Below are 20,384 nucleotides of genomic sequence, written 5' to 3'. Positions count from 1 at the left end.
TCGGACAGCAGACTACTTTGTTTCTACACAGCTATTGTAAGACCAGTTATATTTCAGGCGTACGGAAATACAATTATTGGAAGCCAATGGAAGGTTTCAGACGCTGGCTGCACTATGCACATCGAAAGCTTTAAGAACAACTGCAACGGCGGCTTTTGAACTGTAATTAAACGGTGGTAAAAATCGACGAGATGACTACCGGCTGCAGGAGAATTTACATATAGAACCTTCGGATATCAGTGACCGGCAGTTTGGCAAGATAGTTAGCGTAAAGACATGTTAGCTGCGAACAACACATTGAGCATTTAAACAAATGGCTGGAGGATGGAGTTGTTGCTAGGTTATACTGTCCAGATTTAGGCATAAGTCAGTCTTTTAAGTTGCAGTATATTTCAAACTGTGGTCTTTGCTATTGCGATGCAGGCAATTTCAGAGTCAACATCTACGTCGACAGCCAAGTAGCAATCAAGGCAGTAACGGACCAATAGTGTCTTGTGAAGGAGGGCAGCAGTAAAAAGTGTTTCCAGAAGAAAGCAACTTCATTTCTGCTGGGCGCCCGAGATTACCAATAATGGTGTACGGTGTACCAGAAAACTTGATCAACATTGGGAAATTCATGCATTGTCTATACGACGAGCTGGACAGAAACATGGTAAAGAAAATCAAAACCCGGTGGAACGAGCTACCTGGCAGCAAGACTGTTAAAGTCATGTGCAAAACTGTAGATCGGAACACGATAAAAGAGACTGTAGGAACATGATCAGTTTACTAATTGGTCACTGTGTGGTGATGTCCGCAAAATTGGTCTGACAAATCGAGAAGACTGCAGGAAATGTCTAGAGGAAATCACTATGAAATCAGTGGAGTAACTCATATGCAAATCATCAACTCGACGTTGTGTTTGGTCAAAAATGAGCTCACGACACCCACTGTATACAGAGCTTTCTCATACCCAAGTATTCGTAAATGATTAATTTTATTTTATTTTTTGTTTAAGTACTGTTCGACAAAGGTAAACAGAGTAAACTTGGAGGAATAATTTTATTTTTTTTTAGCTGCTCAAGTGATTTCTTAGAATTAATCCATAATAACCATCGATTGATACTTCAGTGCTTAGTGGCACTCAAACAATTAGCAAACACTCATCAAGTCCAAGTTACAAATTTAGAGACAATTCGTCAAGAGCTCAATCACACAGCTTAGCTCAAGCTTAAGTGAATAATTGAACGCACAGGCAGGCAGGTCAAGTGTCGCCGTAGGCCACGAGGCAAAGCATTTTGCAACGTCGAGTATGGGATGAGTTGAGCGCCGCACCGTCGGAGCTACCTAAATAACTTCGTGTGTTGGAGAATACTTTCGCATTTTCTCGTAGCTCTTCACCCAGCAGCACCAACAAAAAGACATTCTTTCACAACTTGAAGGAATTTCGTGAGCCGCGTGTGTTTAAGTGTGTGCGTTTGGCACGACGAATGGGATTGTGACCCGGTGAGTACAATGATTGACGTATGTTGATCAAGTGGCTGCGTGATTTTTCATATCTACTTCATTTCGGTGTAGAAAATTGCAGCTCATTATGTATGTTTTAGCTTGAATTCTATTTATGAGAGACAGCTCCTTCAAATGGGGTACTTAAGTGATCGCCAACAATTAGGCGTTGAAATATTGACAATTACTGGTAATTGTAATTAGAACGAAATTAAAAATTAGGCGAAAAGAAAAAGATGCTCTTGATTTCAAAAGATAAGGCAAGTTCTAGATTCACTCATAATTGATCTTCGATAAAACATTTACCTGGTTTCATTAGGCGGTACTAGGAAAGAAAATTAAGCGATTTACAGACTTCAGCTAGCTTGCAAGTAGTTTGGAAAATAATCAAATATAGGTGTGTATTTTTACTTCTTCAAAAATTACTGGGCTTCTGCCCTTCGGATGAATAGAAGGAAAAACGAGCGCTATTAAATCAATCCTAAAACTTTAACAAATGTTTGCTAAAGCTAAGTTTAGCTATTCAACTTATAAATAGCCTCCTATACAGGGTTTGATATATTCAAACAAGCTTACCCAGATGCTGCCTTAGCAAGAAGTGGTGTGCTTCGGTGGCACTAGGCCTTTTTGGTGGACCGGGAAGAGGTCGCTGATGAATGAACAAATCCAAAGTTAAAAAAAAAAATGCTCATTGTCTTTTTTGACATCAAAGGCATCGTCCACCATACATTTGTTTCTCCTAGACAATCCCTCCATTAGCCAAGTTTTACCTAGAATTCCTCAAGAGACTCAAACGGGTCCGACAATACATCGCAACCGATCGTAAGCTCCACCACGACAACGCCTCGGCTCACAGCCGCTGACTCTTCTGAGTTCATCGTTTCATCGAGTGCAGTACTCGCCGTTTCCAATGCGCAAAGGACCATCTTCCGTAGAACCTTTAGCTTGAACACTCCTAAGGTCGACTCATCAGATGTTGTCATCGTCGATGCCTCTGGCACTATATAGCCGAACGGGGATGATGGGTGGCTCGTAGAGTTTTGCCTTTGTCTGTGGAGAGAGTACTATACTTCTCAAATGCCTACTCAGTCCGAAGTAGCACCAGCACCATTTGGCAAGAGTTCTTCTGCGTTGGATTTCGAGGCTGATGTTGTTGTTGGTGTTAAGACTGTTTCAAGATAGATGCAATTATCTACGTTCCTGTCTTAAGATCTGAATCTTTAAGTAAAGATGAGTTCCTTTAAAATAATAGACACTTGCGCCTTGAAATTTTATTATTTTCAGCGTTAGGGACTTGTAGTTGTTGTTATTGCATGTTGAAGTGTTGGTAACTGACTTTATTTGTTGGTCAAAAATCCAAACAGTCAGTCTTCCTTGTTGTAGCGCCAGCAAAACGTTCACCATATAAATCTGAGATTTGCTGCCATGTCGACAATGCTTTGCCGGATATAAATACGGGTTCGTTCCACACACGTACATATGTAGAGCCGACTAGAGCGCCAGTCAAGCCTAAATAATGCTAAAGAACAGTTAATCGCGTCCACATGTGCCTGTGTCTGTGTGTGGCGCTGTCAAAAATATTATTCTAATTTTTTATGTGTTTTCAGGGCTTGGTTGGACATGTGTGTGCGTGTGTGTGTGTGTGTACTTGTGTATTAACATAAACAAAAATTATATATTGGCATAAATGCTTTGTGGCTTTACGATTTTCGTCATTTCTATTGTTCACTTCTAATATTATATAAGGTTTATTTATTTTTTATGAGCTGAACTTTTATCTATTTTGCCGTCTTGTTTATTTAATTCTTTCTTAAAAATCATTTTACACTTTTCAACTATAAAATGTTAATGCCTTTTGACTGGCGCCAGTTTTGTAATTCTATATCCAATGGCCAACCGCAGCTTGGTATCTACATTTTCGGCCGAATCTACACGCTTCTGTTGCTGCTGCTGCTCTTCTGCACAGAGTACAGAGTCAGCCGCTTCCAAGTTGAGCGCCAAAAGCGGAGAATAAAACGCGTTTCTTAACAAATTACTTCGTGCTTTTTATTTTCGTTGACTTTTTATTGCTGTCGCTGCTGCTGTTGCTATTGTTGTTGGCTTTTTTCTATATTATCCACAATTGGCTGTGTGACTATGCTAAGCAGCGCAGTGCTGCTTGGCCAAAGAGCAAAGCTGAAGCTATAAAAGTCAATGTCCATTTCGGTGCGAACCGTGGAACTGATTGCCGTCCGGCGTCGCCGGTCGGCAGGTAAAAGCAAAAACAACAAACGAGCAGCAGCGCTAAATAAATGGCACTGCAGTGCAGGCAAATACACGCACACACATACACATTTGACGCACACTTACAAGCAGACATGTCTCAATTTGTGCCACAGAAAGTGCATAGCAACGCCGCTGGCCACTAATGGCGGACTGGCGGGCTGGCGGCCGCGCTTTGCATATCTCCAACGCACACATTTGGCAAGATTCATGACGGGTATCCAATTACAGTTAGACTTTATGGAAATTGCGCGCACCCACACATGCAACCGATCACAAATTGCCCGCTGAATTAAATCATAAACTAATCGTGGCAATATTTGTTATTATTGTTGTAGCAGTAGCTGTTGCATCTGTCCGTCAGCGACTTACTTGACTTGACGCACACCCACACACCCGGCTGACTAATGTGTTGCGAAAGCCACAACAACAACAATAACAACATGATCTACATACCTTTGGCGTTCGCAACTTTCCCAGCTGCCACGCGGCTTGCTAATGAGCCGCCCAGACACAGCTTCCTAGTGCAAATTGCATTATAAATTAGATAAATTCAAATGTCACAACTAATATTGGCTGCGTGTGCGCGTAACTGCGCTCTAATTTGCAGTTAGTGAGCGTGAGTGCGACGGGTAGTGGTAGCGCGATCTGGGGGAGATGGATTAGCATATGCGTTCGATTCGGTTTATGGCAGTTCCTATGTGCGAAAATTGAAATTAATCACCTCAATTATGGCTATAGAATATTGACTACTTTAAGCTTAAAAGCGCAAAGCAATTGATGAGCTGAGCGTCTGATTGAAATAAAATTAGAATTTAGGTTGTCAAAAAAGTATTGCGGTATTTTTATTGAATTTTCAATTGTTCATAAAATTGGTTGCAATAATGCAATTCAAGTCAAATATGCGCCGTTTTGTTCGATGACGCGTTCCCAACGAGATGATAACTTCATAATGCCCCTCTCATAGAAGCTCGCTTCCCTATTGGCAAAAAACTCGGAGATCCAATTTTCACAGGACTCTCTTGTGGCCAACTTCACACTATCAAGCGCGTTCGCCATGGACAGAAACAGCTGGTAATCACTTGGTGCGAGATCCGGACTATACGATGGATGCAAAAGAAACTTCCATCCGAGCTCCCGGAGCTTCTGGCGCGTCACTAAAGATGTATGTGGCCTGGCGTTGTCCTGATGGAAGACAATTCGAACTCTGTTGATCAAAGATGGCCTCTTCTGTATGAGTAATGCCTTCAAGCGGTCCAGTTGTTGGCAGTACAGGTCCGAATTAAGCGTTTGGCCATAGGGGAGCAGCTCTCCCTGCCAATACCACCAAACACACAGAAGAACCTTCATGGCCGTCAATCCAGGCTTGGCCCCCGTCTGAGCCGATTCACCACTTTTCGACCACGATCGTTTGCGCCTTACGTTATTGTAAGTGACCCACTTTTCATCGCCAGTCACGCTTCAAAAACGGGTCGATTTTGTTGCGATTCAGAAGCGATTCGCATGCGTCGATACGGTCAAAGATGTTTTCATCCGTCAATTCGTGTGTCACCCATACATCGAGCTTATTAGTGACTCCAAGCTTCTTCATGGTTTATAACGGTTTGATGACTCATGGCCAGCTCTTGACCGATGCTACTATGCCGGTCTCTTTCGACCAATTCAGCGATTTTATCGCAATTTTTCGACGACAGGTCTTCCGGAGCGTGGCGCTTCTTCGACCATCTCTACACCAGAACGAAAACTTTGAAACCATCGTTGTGCGGTGGAAATGGAAACTGTATCGGGTCCATAAACTGCGTAAATTTTATTGGCGGCTTGAGATGAATTTTTGCCTTTATCGTAGTAGTACTGTAAAATATGCCGTATTTTCTCTTTATTTTGCTCCATGTTTACGACGCTATAACTCACGAACGATTTAAAAGAAACGACAATCAATCAAACACGTATTAATGCGACGAATAAAACTAACTACACGCTCTCAGCGCCAACTAGCGAAAATACCGCAAGACTTTTTTGACAACCTAATAAATAAGCAATTTATGATTTTTTGAAACATAAACAAGAGTTTAAAAAGGAGGAGCTAAGTTCGTGTATAACAGAACAGTTCATACTATGCACCGTTATAAGAAAAATACGCTCTCTCATTGTGATAACTCACATATGGGCCGATATATGCGTTATAAAGTCACACGGAAGTTCGAAAATCCTTGTATTAGGTATATGGGGGCTAGGGGAAGTATTGACCCGATTCAACCCATTTTTGACACACAGGTATGCTTTTACCAAGAAACGACTTTCATAATTTCAATTAAATATCTTACACATGGATAAATATTTCTGGAAAAAACAAAGTCAGTCAGTCAGTCGTTGGCTCTARGCTCCAAAATTGGTCAAATAGGTCTGGTGATGTTGTAGTGACAGAAAATACTTTTGTAGCCATTTCGAGCAATAGTGCCGAGTCTACATCCTTGCCCGAATAATAATCCTGATCCGTATCGAATAATTGGAATTTTGTGTGCGGAGACAAATTTCTGGTGCCGAAACCTTTGGTGATAAATTTTTAACGCGACCAACTGTTTTTCATTGATACAAATTACTCAAAGAGCGCACTGATGACGAACCTCGCCCAGAACGGGTATCAACATCAACTGATGACCAACACGTCAATTAAATAAAGAAACTGGTGCTAGATAATCCACGATTAACAGTCAGATATCTTGCTGTCATCGTTGGAATATATACGCCTGTGAAACAATGCTTGCTTACACTACCATGGTGTCATGAAACGTATTATTACTGGCGATGACTATTCGATCTATGCTTACGACCCTGTAACAGATGATCCAATTGGCCGAATATCGTGGCATAGGTGAGGCGAAGATGGGAAAACCACGACAGAGCAGGTCGAAAATTAAGATTATGTTGACAGTTTTCTTCGATTATCAAGGTGTGGCGCACTCTGCACTTCATTCGACCGGCCAAACTGTCAGCAAAGAATACTAGTTGAGTGTTACGTAAAAAGAGGATGGAATTGTGAGCAGAAAACTCTTGATTTTTGCATAACGGTAATGCACCGTCACATTTTGCATTGATTCTTCGTTAGTTTTTCACTACATTTTTATTATTAGTCTGATTTAGCTCCGTCGAACTTCTGGCTATTCTGAAAACTCAGACAGAGCGGATTAGTCTCTGGCGAGACCGTTTTGAGTCAGTTGAAGATCTTAAACGTGAGTTGCTGAATGCATTGAAAGCTATTACGGAAATTGACTTTAACAACTGTTTCGAGGATTGAAAAAAAAAACTTGAAAAAATGTATTGGTGGCAAGCGGGATTACTTTAAGGGGGACGACATAGATTTTGATGAATAAATTAAGAATTTTAAAATTATGAACAAAGTGATACTTTTTTGGTCATAGTAATAGGTACATGTATAGTATATATGGATTTATGTTATGTTCTGCAGTGCTTTAGATTTGTATCTATGTATATAAAGCCACAGTATGATCATATTCGAAAATATTTAACCCTCTTTCTACACAACACATCTGTGCTTAGTACCCTTAAGCTACGGAAGATTCGGAGCTCAATAGCAGTATTTGAGGTACTAATCAGTTCGTTCAAATAAGTCAAGGAACTCGTTTTTGCTTTGCAAATAAAGCATGTAATTACTGACATTGCCATGTTCAAGCGTCTTGTATGCCGATAATCGACATCTTTCGCCTAACTTTTCCCCAGTGCAGATGAGAGTTCCATTCCAAAACATCAAGTTATTTGTACTCGCCTCGAAACTATGTATATCCTGTCGTCTCATTTTCCTCTTTGCACGTAGCTACATCAGTGTAAACGATGTTTCAGACCGAGCGGAAGTTGGCGAAGAGTTCAAAATTTTCAGGCGAACGCTGCTGTCATTCAAGCATCTCAATAGGCATAAAAATTGATAGTTTATAACAAATAGGGCTGGATGTTACAATAACCCATTCTCTTTTACCTTCCTTACCACAAATACATCTTATCATATGGATAAAACGGACTTGCTGATTTTCCCTCGAATATTCGTTGGCTTTACTGAAAATTTTCATTCTGGTTTCACAGCTAATTAAATAGTTCGACAGTACGAAAGCATTTTGTATTTGTGGATGAATTTTTCAAAAAGCTGAACAATACTTTTTTGATAATTTCGGGGAACAAAGTAAACCCGTTATTTTCAGCAACTAATTTCTAAGCCTAAATAATGTAAGCTTATTTCCGATACCATAAATTATGTACCTTCTTAGTCACTATAATTTCATCACTGCATTCGTCCAGCTTCTCTACAGCCAGGCGCTAATGCATTATCAGCGCTTTGAAGCCATAAGCCTCCATCAAATCGCTAATGAATGCTAATGCCATTATACATATGTGACGGGCAAGTAAGTACTCGTACATGAATATATTACAACCATGTACTGAAATGTCAGTCAGGCGGTCAAATACAGTCGTCCACGTCACTGTCGTCAAATGTGCCCACAACTGATGGATGGATGAGGAGGTTTGCGAGGCAACTGACAAGTAGGCACTTGAAAATCGGCTAAACACAATTCAAGCTACTCACACGAGTCAAGCGATTTGTAACGCATGCGCCAAGCGTGAGATTAAGTGTCTGCCAATTCGCGTAGACGACCATAACTGCGACCAACTTAACACATGCGTCACCTACTGGCAACGCTGTGCTTAAAGCCTTGCGCTGTCACCTTCATATGTAGCTGTTAATAGTTTCAAACGTATGCGCCGTTTTACGATGATTACCATTTAACCTCAATAAGTTTTTTGTGAGAAGTGCTCGTAGAGGCCCTTAAGTGCGAAAATTTCAAAACAAAAGCAAAAACATTGACAAAATATTGACTACAAATCGGCGAATTGCACAATAGTTGCTGATTTCGGTACAAACAGTAAGCGATTTATACCTTGAGTGTTGCTGTGGGGTCTGTGGGACCCGGTAGAAAGAAGAACTTCGGAACTTGATAAGAATAAAATAGCTCAGATTGAGTTATTACTTTCAGGGAAGTATTAGCAAAATTTCAGGCAATAAAACGTTGAGTTCTGCCTCATAATTACTAGTCTTAGGTATTAATGAACAGGTGTGTCCAAATATAAATCTAAATTATAGCTGTTGGTATTGATGTGACGAAATGAAGTGATTTGTCGGAATGTTGCCGAATTGACAGTGCTGAGCCAGTCAAAAATACGGATTCATAGCGGTTTCGTAGACCTTACTGTCTTGACGCTTTTCTATCGGTTAAAGTGTTCCCTCATGGTTTATAATTTGTAAGATCATTAATTCGTTCCGTCGTGTTACACTTCCGTCGGAAATCTCTCAGGGAGAATGAAACAATATAGTTTCTTGAAAAATATATCGATGTAAGAACTTAGTCGCAGAGTTTTCCATCAATTGCTCACTTTTGGAAGGAGATTTCTTCGTAGTTCTACCGGATGTTCCTGTTTCTTTCAATCGTTTGTCGGATTTTGGAAAAACTCCAAAAAGAGATTTGCTGTTTTCTGCATTAGGAGGAGATCGTTAGGAGTCTGAATAACTTAGAGGAAACTCAGATTCATAATGCTTGCGGTAGAGAATATAGTTTTTAGGGAACAATCTATTTTTTTTTTTTAATTCGTTATCGGTTTGAGATTAGGTTAGCCGAAGAATTTCTTCTTTCCCATCCGGAAACAAACTCACTGTCCCTCTTCTCCAATGGCTTTTTCCCATCCAACAACTCCCTCACCGGAGCATGGATAGAAAAGGTGCCGCCAGAGTTCGGTTTGGCGACTTCATGATCCAAGTGATCCGGTATGAAGTCAAAGTGATTGAGAATTTCGGCGTGTTTGGACACATGCTCTTTTAGGAACCCAAAATCTCTAAGTCTTTCACAGCTATACACCTTACAACGATGTCTACGGGCAATATGGCGTTAAGTGCTGATGAGCACCGCCTGTTGAACGTCCTCGAGTTTATTTGCAAGTATGATCTTTTTTAGATCCCTGCATCACATAAAGACAACATAGAACATAATGGGTTTGACTATGGTGCCGTAGAGCTAGAGGACCACTTTCGGTGAGATACCCCATCCAGCTGTAGGGAGCCGCGCTCAATTCTGTTGTGTGAGTTGAAATTCAAGTACTTGGTTAAACTATGATGTAAATGGCAGAACTTTCTTCACTTTACTTAGTTCAAAATAAAGACCTTAATTTGCTTTCTTATGATACTCTATATACTGGGTTCTCAAACTGCGACTCCTACGAGTTAAGCTGCATGTCTTAAATGTATATTTCACCATATAGCGGTTAATAGCGAGAAATATCGAATTAAGCAACTCGATCACTGACTAAGAAGCATTGGATCATTGCCGACCGATGCTCGCTTCAATTGTGCCGACAACTCATTTGCGTATTTATAGGTACATTGTATTAACATACTCGTATAAAAGTTGGTACCGTCTATATGCAAATATACTTCATGAACATATAAATTCTTTATTATTTATGTATTGTTTATGCGCTCGATGCAAAAATAAATAGCAACTAATTGAGGTACGTTGGCCTAAGTCAATTATGATTTATGACCCTGCAATTTGTTGTCATGCGAGAGGTATGAGCCGACATAATTCAAGAAGTGGGTTAATGTTTGAACTGTGAATACTTTGTGATTTAATAGAGTTATTAATATGGTCGTATGAGTACAATTGTTTATTATTTTTTGAGTTATGAGCCATGAAATCGCATTATTGAATTGTAACATTTACACTTCCAGTACAATTGATTGATGAAAAATGAATTTAAATCGCATTTTGATTTGGAATTAAAAAAATTTTAAGGAAAAATTGTAGAGAAAAATTGTGAAAGCGAAAGAGATAAAGCGAGTTCAGTAGGGTTTGATATCAAGTTCTGCTTCTTCTTTATTGGAGTAAACACCGCTTACGCTTTTATAGCCGAGTTTATAAGAGAGCGCCATTCCTTCTTTTTCGCTGTTTGACGCCAATTGGAGATCCCAAGTGCAGCCAGGTGCTTCTCCACCTTTCTCTTTCCAACGGAATGGTGGTCTTCTCTCTGCCTGTTTTCCTCTGCTCCTCCCGGCGGGTATTGCGTCCAGCGCTCTCAAAGCAGATAGCGATTCTGCGCGGTGACCCAATTGGCAATGAATGCTTTAAATAAAATAAACGCAGAGAAGGCGGAAACGGAAGGTGAAGTGAGGTCGGATCCGGCACGCAGATCTATTCGTAGGAATATAAGACCCAGACTGACGAAACTATCACCGGCCAGGGCTACTAAAGAACCGCTGCAGTTTCTATTTCAATAGCAACAGTACTAGCCCCACACGCGAAGAACGGGGCAAGGTGCCAGAAGTCTAATGACTATTGACGCGGAGGCAATGCGAATCCTAACAGGGCAACTTCTGCTAGAGTCACGAAAGCCACCACTGCGTAAAAGATATGGCAGTGGGACCACAGAACACGACGTGCTTCAAACAAGAGTCAAGCGGCACAGGGGACACGGGAGAGGAATCAGTAAAAGGCCGAGTATGGGAATAGACTAGGGTAATTTGCTAAGCTCGCGGATGTCATTAAACTCGGCGTATCTGACCGTAGGAGGGAGAATAGTACCAACTCTCGAAAAGAGTAGGACATGGTAGCTGACGCAGTCTTCATGAATAATGTCGGCAGCAACCAGGAGCTGATACTGTTTAATATGGAGTCCCTCGGTTCAGTTATCGCTTGACAATAAATTGGATTTTATGATCAAAGGAAGGACAAAATAAAATGAATCTATAATGGACTCATACAAAGTGGAAGCTAGGAGAAAATTAATAGGAATGGATTTAAGAATATTTCCTTGTTCTGTGACGTTAGGTATACTGGAAGCGATCTTTTTGCAAGACAGTTTCTTCAACATGATGGAAGGAAGTATATTGGATGCTATGGGCCGACCTTTGCACTAGGAAAAAAAAGTGCCTATAAATCTTCAGGATGATTTTTACAATCATATTATGCACCTAGCGATAATCACGCAGTTATCAAAACTTTTATTCAACTGCCATTTTGAAGCCCATGAGAGTAAATTGTCAAAAGTATTTTGAAGTGCACAGCTTGTCTAGGGAAGAAAAGCTTTGCAAAAAAATATGTATTCAACTGCCATAAGCTATAAATTTCCCTAGTAACGTTAATAAATCAAGTGGGCACGACATGGTGACCTCAAAACCCGCAGATTTAATCAAGAATCAAATATGTGAAGCCGTCTGGTTGATTAATAGATAACTTCGTCTAACGATTATATTTACATTACGAAATTGCATTTTTAATTAAATTGCACAAGACTTTAACGCCTATCTAAATATTTTGAACAAAATAATACCGTTGTCTTTGTAGACTTCGAGAATTTCGCAAATCGATGGACTTACAAGCGAGTTTTAGACAGAAAACGTCAAAAGCTTAACGAACAAACGAATGATTAGTTGCTTTGCTGGCAAACGATTGACGGCGCGCGGCCGTCCGTTGCCCCGGTAGCTAGTCTGGCCGTCTGCTCGTCTATCTGACTGGCCGACTGTGTGCCTGGGTGGGCAGATGGACAAGCGAGCGAAATTTTTGTGCCAATAACACAAATAGTGTCAGCTGCTAATTAAGCTCATTGCAACTGTTGGGCTCTTTATTGTTGTTGCTACGGTTTTTCGCAGTATGTAACAGATGCGCTTGGGCGTACAAATGGATGGATGGAGGTTTTCTCGTTTTGCTTTCTTTCAGCTGCCAGCTTCGAGCAAAGTTCAACGTGAAATGATAGACACTCAAGTATTTGTTATGGTTGATGTAGGTGGATGATTGCTGTTGCACTTCTGTTAATTTGTTTGCTAAGTACTCGTAGGTAAAGGCTACGCGACCAAAAAAAAAAAAAACAGCACACACAAAAACAAACGAGACCAACAAATAGCCTGTGCGCATAATTGAGCAGCTCGCAAGCTGCCAATTCACATTGACCCAAATAGTCGTGAACGTGAAAATGAAATCATTCGGCACTCAATCAATCATCTCGTAGAACACTGCAAATTGTTGCATGTAATGAAAATAAACCAAAAAATTTAAGGAACGTGGTTTGGTTTCATTTAGAGAGGATGTGAGAGGGGTTCTGGCTACAAGAAATTCCATAACTCACTATTGGATGATCTATAGCGACTCCTAGTGGCCGACAGCACTGTTGTGGTTGAGAGTAAGCACCACGGTCACAGTGGTTGCATCACCGATTTCGATGATTAATAAAACGCCCTTCTAATAGAAGCCAGACTTCGGCAGGTGACGGCCAACCACCGAACGTTAAAGATAGGATCAATCAACAGTTCGCAGATGGCTAAAAATTTATAGAAATCTTGGGAACTTTGAGTAGCAACTATGATGTATATTTACTTTAATATATGCCATCTACCAAAATTCCTTCAGAAGAGTACCTCGTGGTCCAGAGCTTAAAAATTCTAGTGAATCAAACTCTTGAAAAAGGTTTTTTTTTTTTAATCCTAGCGGGCTCTAATCAAGTTCCTCTAATTAATTTGAGAAGAAATCGAGATGAAAACAAGTTCACCAAAGAAATAACTGAAAAATAAAAAAGCTATGTTATTCTGTAGCGGCTCCGCTGACCAGGTCATGTCGGACGAATGGTCGAAAACACTCCAGCTCTGAGAGTATTCGATGCAGTATTCGCCGAGGGAAGTAGAGGAAGAGGAAGACCTCCGTTGGAAAGACCAAGTTGAGAAGGACCTTGCTACACAGCGATAACTCGATGTTTGCTAAGGCAAACTGAAATATAAATAGGTGCAAACTTATTTGTAAAAGATTGTATTGTAGAATTCGATTCAGTAAGTAGACGCTGCATAGACAGATATAAACTGAAGCTCTTAGGAGCCACATCAGCGCTAAGAGATCTTATAAAGAGTACGTCAGGATGCATGTAATGCCGAACGAACGAATTGAAAAGTTTGCAAGAACAGTATTTTTACGCTGTCTTTCTTCGTCTTCTCTGAGATGATAAAAGCTGATACAAAATTTGGTAAATGCTGTAAGGAAAACTTTCATAAACTACATTTTTTCTAAGCATTCATTTTAATTAAATTTTTTTTTTAAGAAAGAGTTCTCCTTATCTTTATCAATGCTTCTGAATGCTTCATGCTGTTGTATAATCTGGTAAATACAGCCGAATAACAACAGATAGAATAGTTAACGCTTCTTTCGGGCAAGGTTGGAGCCAGAACGTATTACGACCATATTTCTCAACATTGAAGAAACCTCAGATCGTATGCTTGGTTAATTTCAAGCTCTGGTCACTTCGATTGCTTTCCTAAACCTAAAACTACTTGATTAATATGTTGAGCCATCTTGAACATTCCTTTCAGACTCATAGAGTCTGAGTTCCTAAAAGAATACGGGCCTGAATACTCGGAAGTGCTCGCTCCCTTTGATTTCATACCGAGTCATTAGGAACATGGAGTCATCAAACTGAACTCTGTCGGCTCTTTCTCTGCCCATATACCGGCGAGGTAGTTTTGGGTGGGAAAATACTGTGGGAGGAGAGGGCGTTGAGCTTCTTTACGGATGGGTCAAAGCTTGGAGGGAAAGTTTGTGGGGTGTTTACTGCTCCGAAGTGCAGCCTCCATTTGAGAAGTGACCACTCAGATAGTAAAGCGGTGATACTAGTCTTGAACTCATTAACAGGGCGTTCAGATCTGGTCAAAGAGTGTCTAACCTTGCTATCAATGGCATCGTGTGTCTTTGTGATTAGCCTGGTATGGGTGCCAGGCCTCAGCGAAATCGCAGAAGACTGTAAAGCTGATGGAAACGCTATCGGTAGAGTGAGTTGGTATTCTAGTAATCTCTTGTAATCTACTTGTAAATAGTTGGGCTTCGCGGAATCTGGACCAACATCTGTAAATGCGCTGTTGCAAAATCCTTTTGGTCCAAGATCGATCGCAAGAGAAGTAGAGATGTCTTTGCCTTCAGTAAGGCTACCCTCTCCCTAGTTGTGGCCAAACAGGCCATTGCAGTATTGGCGTTCACCAGACGTCATCTGCAGCACTTTTATTGAAAAAGATGCGGTGGAAACAACTCTACATCTCCTTCTTGGCTGTCCTACATTTGGGAGACCCTTAGGAACGCATACCTTCAGACATTCCACTGAACTGACGGGAATGGATATTAAACGCCAGTCCAAATATGTATTTATATATATAATATCTATCTCATAATATCTAACAAAGTAGTTCTTCTTTTCTATGGTTTACAAAGGGCTACATATAACAGTCCAAGGGCGATCTTTGATCAGCCATCTAAACTAATATGTTGAGTTCAACCACAATTCTGTCTTAAAGCATCAGCACGACCACTGAATCATATGAAGATCAGAAAGTCGGGTCGATTTCGTAATTTTAGTGTTATGCCATTAAGCAACTAGGAATTTTTCAGACTTTTTGGTTTCCGGCTCTAATCCAACATGGGAAATTTACAATAAAATATAGCGTTCAAGCAGAAAAGCATGAAGATATACTATCTTAAACAGAAAACTTTTAACTCACAAATATCTTTGCGACTCTACTAAGTAGTAGGATGGCACGGTAAGCTCCTGGGTATGACAATATTGGCGCACACGAACCAAACCAAAAAAAAAAAAAACAAAAAACCGAACTCAAGACCCTCCACAACGATACGCCACTGCTTCTGCTTCTGCTTGTAGCATGCTATAGATGAGATATTTATTTAGTGCATTCGCAAGCCAAACACAACAACAACACAAGTGCATGCAAAATTAAATTGTTCGCAAGTAGAAGACTAGAAACGTGTATTTATAAATACATACGGACATTCTTGTATGTATGTACGAATATAAATTAGTGATTTTATTTAGCGCTAGCGTGCATGATCTGTGTGCAGCTAGCCTCTCCCAGCAGCTAGCAGCTGTGCATGCGATCAGCTGGTCAAACCACGAGATCTCTGGCAGCCAGTACATGCGCCGCTTTATGTAAGTGTGCATCTATGTAAGTATGTATGTTCAGTTTGCGATGTGTTGTCAGCTTGTCTGCGGTGTCTGCTGGGGGGAATTCCGACCTTTGCTCAGTCGCGCACTAAATCAAATGCACACACACACACTCTCTTGAGCACTCTATACCATAAATGTATGTGTCGACATTTTCGCGAATTTTATTTATTTCTCTAAATGAGTGTGTGTGTGTGTGTTTAGTTGTTGCGTATGTAATTCATGCAATAGTCTAAATAAATCATTGTTGTAATTTCGTACGTCTCTCAGGCAGCCGGCGAGTCAGCGAGCCAGCGTCTTTGGGCGTGATAGACTGACTACTTAGAGAATTTTAAGTGGCTGTTCGCCTTAATAAATAATGCAGCACAATTTTTTGAATGATTTGTTGTCAAAATGTAATGAGGGCATACTCGGGCCACATACCGAGTGCATATGTTCGTGTGCATGTGTGTGTTTGTATGCACTTTCAAATATTTCTATTACTGCGTGGTGCGATCAAGAATGCACAATGAAAAGTAGAAGTAATGGAATTTAAGTGATCTACTTCGGTGCTTAGAAATATTGTTTTGTTTTGTTTGAATAAAAAATATACGATTTTCCTTAGGTGAACACAAAAAATTTTATTAGAGACAAGCAGGTAACATTGAGTGAGGATATTGCTGATTAGAAGGTGAGTGGGAAGCTGTTTATGCTTTCTCAGCTTCGCACACAATGAGTATGATTTGAAAAGATTTAATACCAATTTAGGCGGATCCAACGCTTCTAAGCGTCTTGTAAGCGAGAAAAAGATACCAGTATATCTACTGTTCCGGAGCGCTGCTTCTTCAGAGCGGTAGCAATGATTTTCCGAGGTATTCAAATATGGCGGCGAAGAACGATTAAGGAACATGCATCAACTTCTTTGTAGAATATGGTCGGACGAAACCACGCCCGACGATTGGAATTTAAGTGTGCTCTGCCCAATCCCCAAATGGGCAGACCCCACAATCTGAGAAAAATACTGTGGGATAAGCCTTCTCAACATCGCATATACGGTTCTGTACAGCGTACTGTGTTAAAGACTGAAGTTCACGGTCAGCAAACTGATTGGACCTTATCGGTATAAGGAAAATCAACAACTGAAATATTCACCATGCGCCAAATTGTTGTAAAGACTCGTGAAAAGAGGTTCGACACTATAAAAGCCCTTCGTTGATTTCAAAGCTGCTTTTGATAGCAGGAAAAAGTTCCGCTGTGTCTGAATTTGGTCTCACCGCGAAACTAATAGGGCTGTGAAAACTGACTTTGTGCAAAACCAAAAACTCGGCCAGAATCGGGAAAGGCCTTTCCGAGCCGTTCGATATCAAATGAGGTTTGAGACAAAGCGACTCCCTAAGCCATTCATCATACCCGTTCTGCTACGGATATTTGGTGCAGAGGCATTGACGATGACTATATTTGATCAATCGACGCTACAGATTTTCGAGAGAAAGGTTTTACAGAAGATGGAACGAAGAATTGCGGCTACGCACGCTACTACCCGCCAGGGGAGGCAGAGGGAGAGGAAGACCTCCACTCCGTTGGAGGGACTATGTGGAGAAGGTTGGCCGCACTTAGAATCTAGACTTGGCGCTAAGCAGCGAAAAGGAAGAACGACTATTTGAAGATCATGCTATCGGTGATATTGGGTTTCAACAAGACGACGCCACTTCCCACACATCGTATCAATGAATGAATTATTGAGGGAACACTTCAGTGAGCAGATAATTTCCAGTGGGTTATTACAGCGTTTAACTTTTTTCTGTGTGAATATGTAAAGTCTAAGATCTATGCGGACAATCCCGCTTCGATTAAGGCACTGAAGCAAAACATCACGCGTGTCATTCGCCAGTTACCAGTCGAAATGCTCCAACACGTCAAGAGAAATTTGGACTCAATGGATTTACCATCTGAGACGCAGCCACGACCAACATTATAAGGAAAGAATCTTCAAAAAATATATGCCAAAGAATATTCTTTCGAATGATAAAGAACGTTTCGCATTAAATTCGAAGTTTCTGTGGGTTCCCTTTAAAATGGTAGGGTACCTCGAAAGGAATCATATACATATATTGTGTATAAGAAGAATGTAGGAAAATGCTTAAAACTCTCAAGAAGTAATACAAAACCATACTTAAACGCCACAGTGATAATCCTCAGACCCCTTAGCCGCCAAACGGAATTCTATTGTATAAAGTTCGATTTTGCTCAAATTAAACTTTCCTTACATATTATATTTATTGTTGTTGTATAATTTTTATGTTGATATATTATTCATAATTCATCATCGAACCATAAAAATTTGAATCTGTAATCACATGCATTAATTTGAAGTGGCACCCCGCAGCGTAGCTTGTCTGCCTGCGCACATTTGAAATTCTCGTCACCAACCTCGAGGCGGCCGATCAGCTGTCGGATCTCATATTGCAGGCGCGTTTGACGGTAAAAAAAAGCAACAACAACAACACAAATCAGCCGAAACGGCAGCTCATGTCTCGAATTTTATGAGCGCGCATATGTTTCATTGATTTATAAACACAGATCCAGATCCCGCGCCGCTTATCGATTAAATTGATCGAAGTGCAACAAACACAACAATAACAATAACAAGAATAAAAACTGAAACCCCAAAAACCACAAATTAAAATCATAATCGTACAGCGAATAAATATAAATGAAAAGTGAGCAAATAAATAAGCCGAAAAATAAATGTGTGGCAAACGAGGAATAAAGTCAACGGACTTGTTCGGCCGCAGCAGCGGTGGCGGTTGAGGTGACGACGCGTCAGCCGATGTGCTGCATAAAAATTCATAAAGCGTAAAATTCACTTTGCCGCATTGTGCTGAGTATTTAAATTATAACGCAAACACCCCCAGCAATAACAACGCGCACAAGCGCTACAGCTGCATACAGCGACAGCCGCGGCCACTACTTTGGATACAGTCAGTGGAAAACATCTGTGGACTACGGTCAATGGTCAACCAACAGGACTGCTTCACTAACTTTTCAAACTATGGAGCGCTCGAGCGGGGTGTGAAGATTGGAGATGTGTGTTTTCCGTCCGCGCTGCCAAAAAACAGAATACGAAAAAAATCTCGTAGACAGCGAGCGCCGAAAAGCCAATATGATTAATGCTCGTCATTTCATCACTTGCCACTTTTGGTTGATTTACGCGCGCGCGCAAGACATACCGGCCACATTTGCATGCATGTATGTATGTACATTTAATTGGTATCTATGTATGTGTGTGTCTGTGTTTGCTAGTAAGTGGCGGTGCCATATGCGCCGCATGCACCGCAAGTGGCCATTAGTCAACGATCAATTGACTTTGGACGACGTTCAGTGGACTTGGCTCGCTGGCGCGCGACTATCGATGATATGTAAGGGTGTGTGTGTGTGTGTTTGCTCTGGTGTGTGTGTGTGTGGGGCTGCCTTCTTACTGCTGCCTTAAGCTCATAAGTAATAATCGAACATTTATGTGTGAGTATGTGTTTCTGAATTTATGTAGCTTTTTATAAACAAATCGTTGCAACAACAATAATAACAAAAGAAGAAGAACAACAACAATATAAAGCAACAACAACACTCACAAAAACATGAGCAAATGTGTAGCTCCGTCCATTTTTCGATTGGCCTGCGCAACAACAACAACAACAACAACAAAAACAACAATACCAACAAAAGCAGCAACATTTACAGCGATAACAATCACAGCCACAAAAGCAAATGTGTAGCTCAACCATTACTGAGTAACAACAACAACAACAAAAACAGTGACAACAAAAAACTATCAAAAGCCTCCTTTCATCCGTTTACCAGTAGGTCAGCGCTGCAACAACAAGAACAATAACAACAATACGTAACAGTACAACAATATTTCCAGCAACTACAAACACTATGTCGAACGTATCCCTTAATGTATTTGACATTTCATCATCGCTACAACAACAACAACAACAACAACAACACATACAACTACAATAACCGCAAAATTTCGAACAATAACAACAAAAACATTTCCTAAAATAATAGCAACAACGTCTATTGCCTCGCAACAACAATAAATCTTCCAACAATAACAACAAAAACATTTCCACAAATAACAACAACAATAACTTATATTGCATCACTGCAACAATTGGAACAACAATTGCAACACGGAAAACTTCAGCTGTGTCGCTCCATCTATTTGGCATTCGGTCATATGCCGTTCGTTTTAACCATAAATGGCGCGCTTTAACGCCAAGTCAATGGCTTTAACGCTAAATCTGTCTCCGAGGCAGCAGCATCCGTATCGAACGCTGGCGACAACTGTCGCACGTAATGGCGTGAATCATCATCGAATTCATCGCGCAATTTATTGCTTATGAATAAACGCATGCATGTGATGTTGTTGTTGTTGTCGCATGCACGTACACACAGGCACTTACATATGCAATAAGTGGAAAAAGATGGAAAGGTGGTAGGAAAAAATACTGCGCGCTAATAACTCTGGATGTGAAGAATGCGTTCAACTCCGCAAAGTGGGCAAATATAATAAAAGCTCTACACGATATACACGCTCCTCATTATCTGATAAA

General features: G+C 40.6%; 1 protein-coding gene across 1 annotated transcript in view; it reads right to left on the bottom strand.

The window, feature by feature from the left end:
• LOC108968761 (BMP-binding endothelial regulator protein) overlaps window positions 1-20,384 on the bottom strand; it is a 132,173-nt gene that overhangs the window by 41,644 nt on the left and 70,145 nt on the right. The gene's annotated exons all lie outside the window — the stretch shown is intronic.

Source organism: Bactrocera latifrons, unplaced genomic scaffold (assembly GCF_001853355.1).
Source record: "Bactrocera latifrons isolate USDA-ARS-PBARC rearing strain unplaced genomic scaffold, ASM185335v1 scaffold_23, whole genome shotgun sequence".
Classification (NCBI taxonomy): Eukaryota; Metazoa; Arthropoda; class Insecta; order Diptera; family Tephritidae; genus Bactrocera; species Bactrocera latifrons.
The sequence above is the reverse complement of the archived record's forward strand: the minus strand, read 5'-3'. Positions and strand labels throughout refer to the sequence as shown.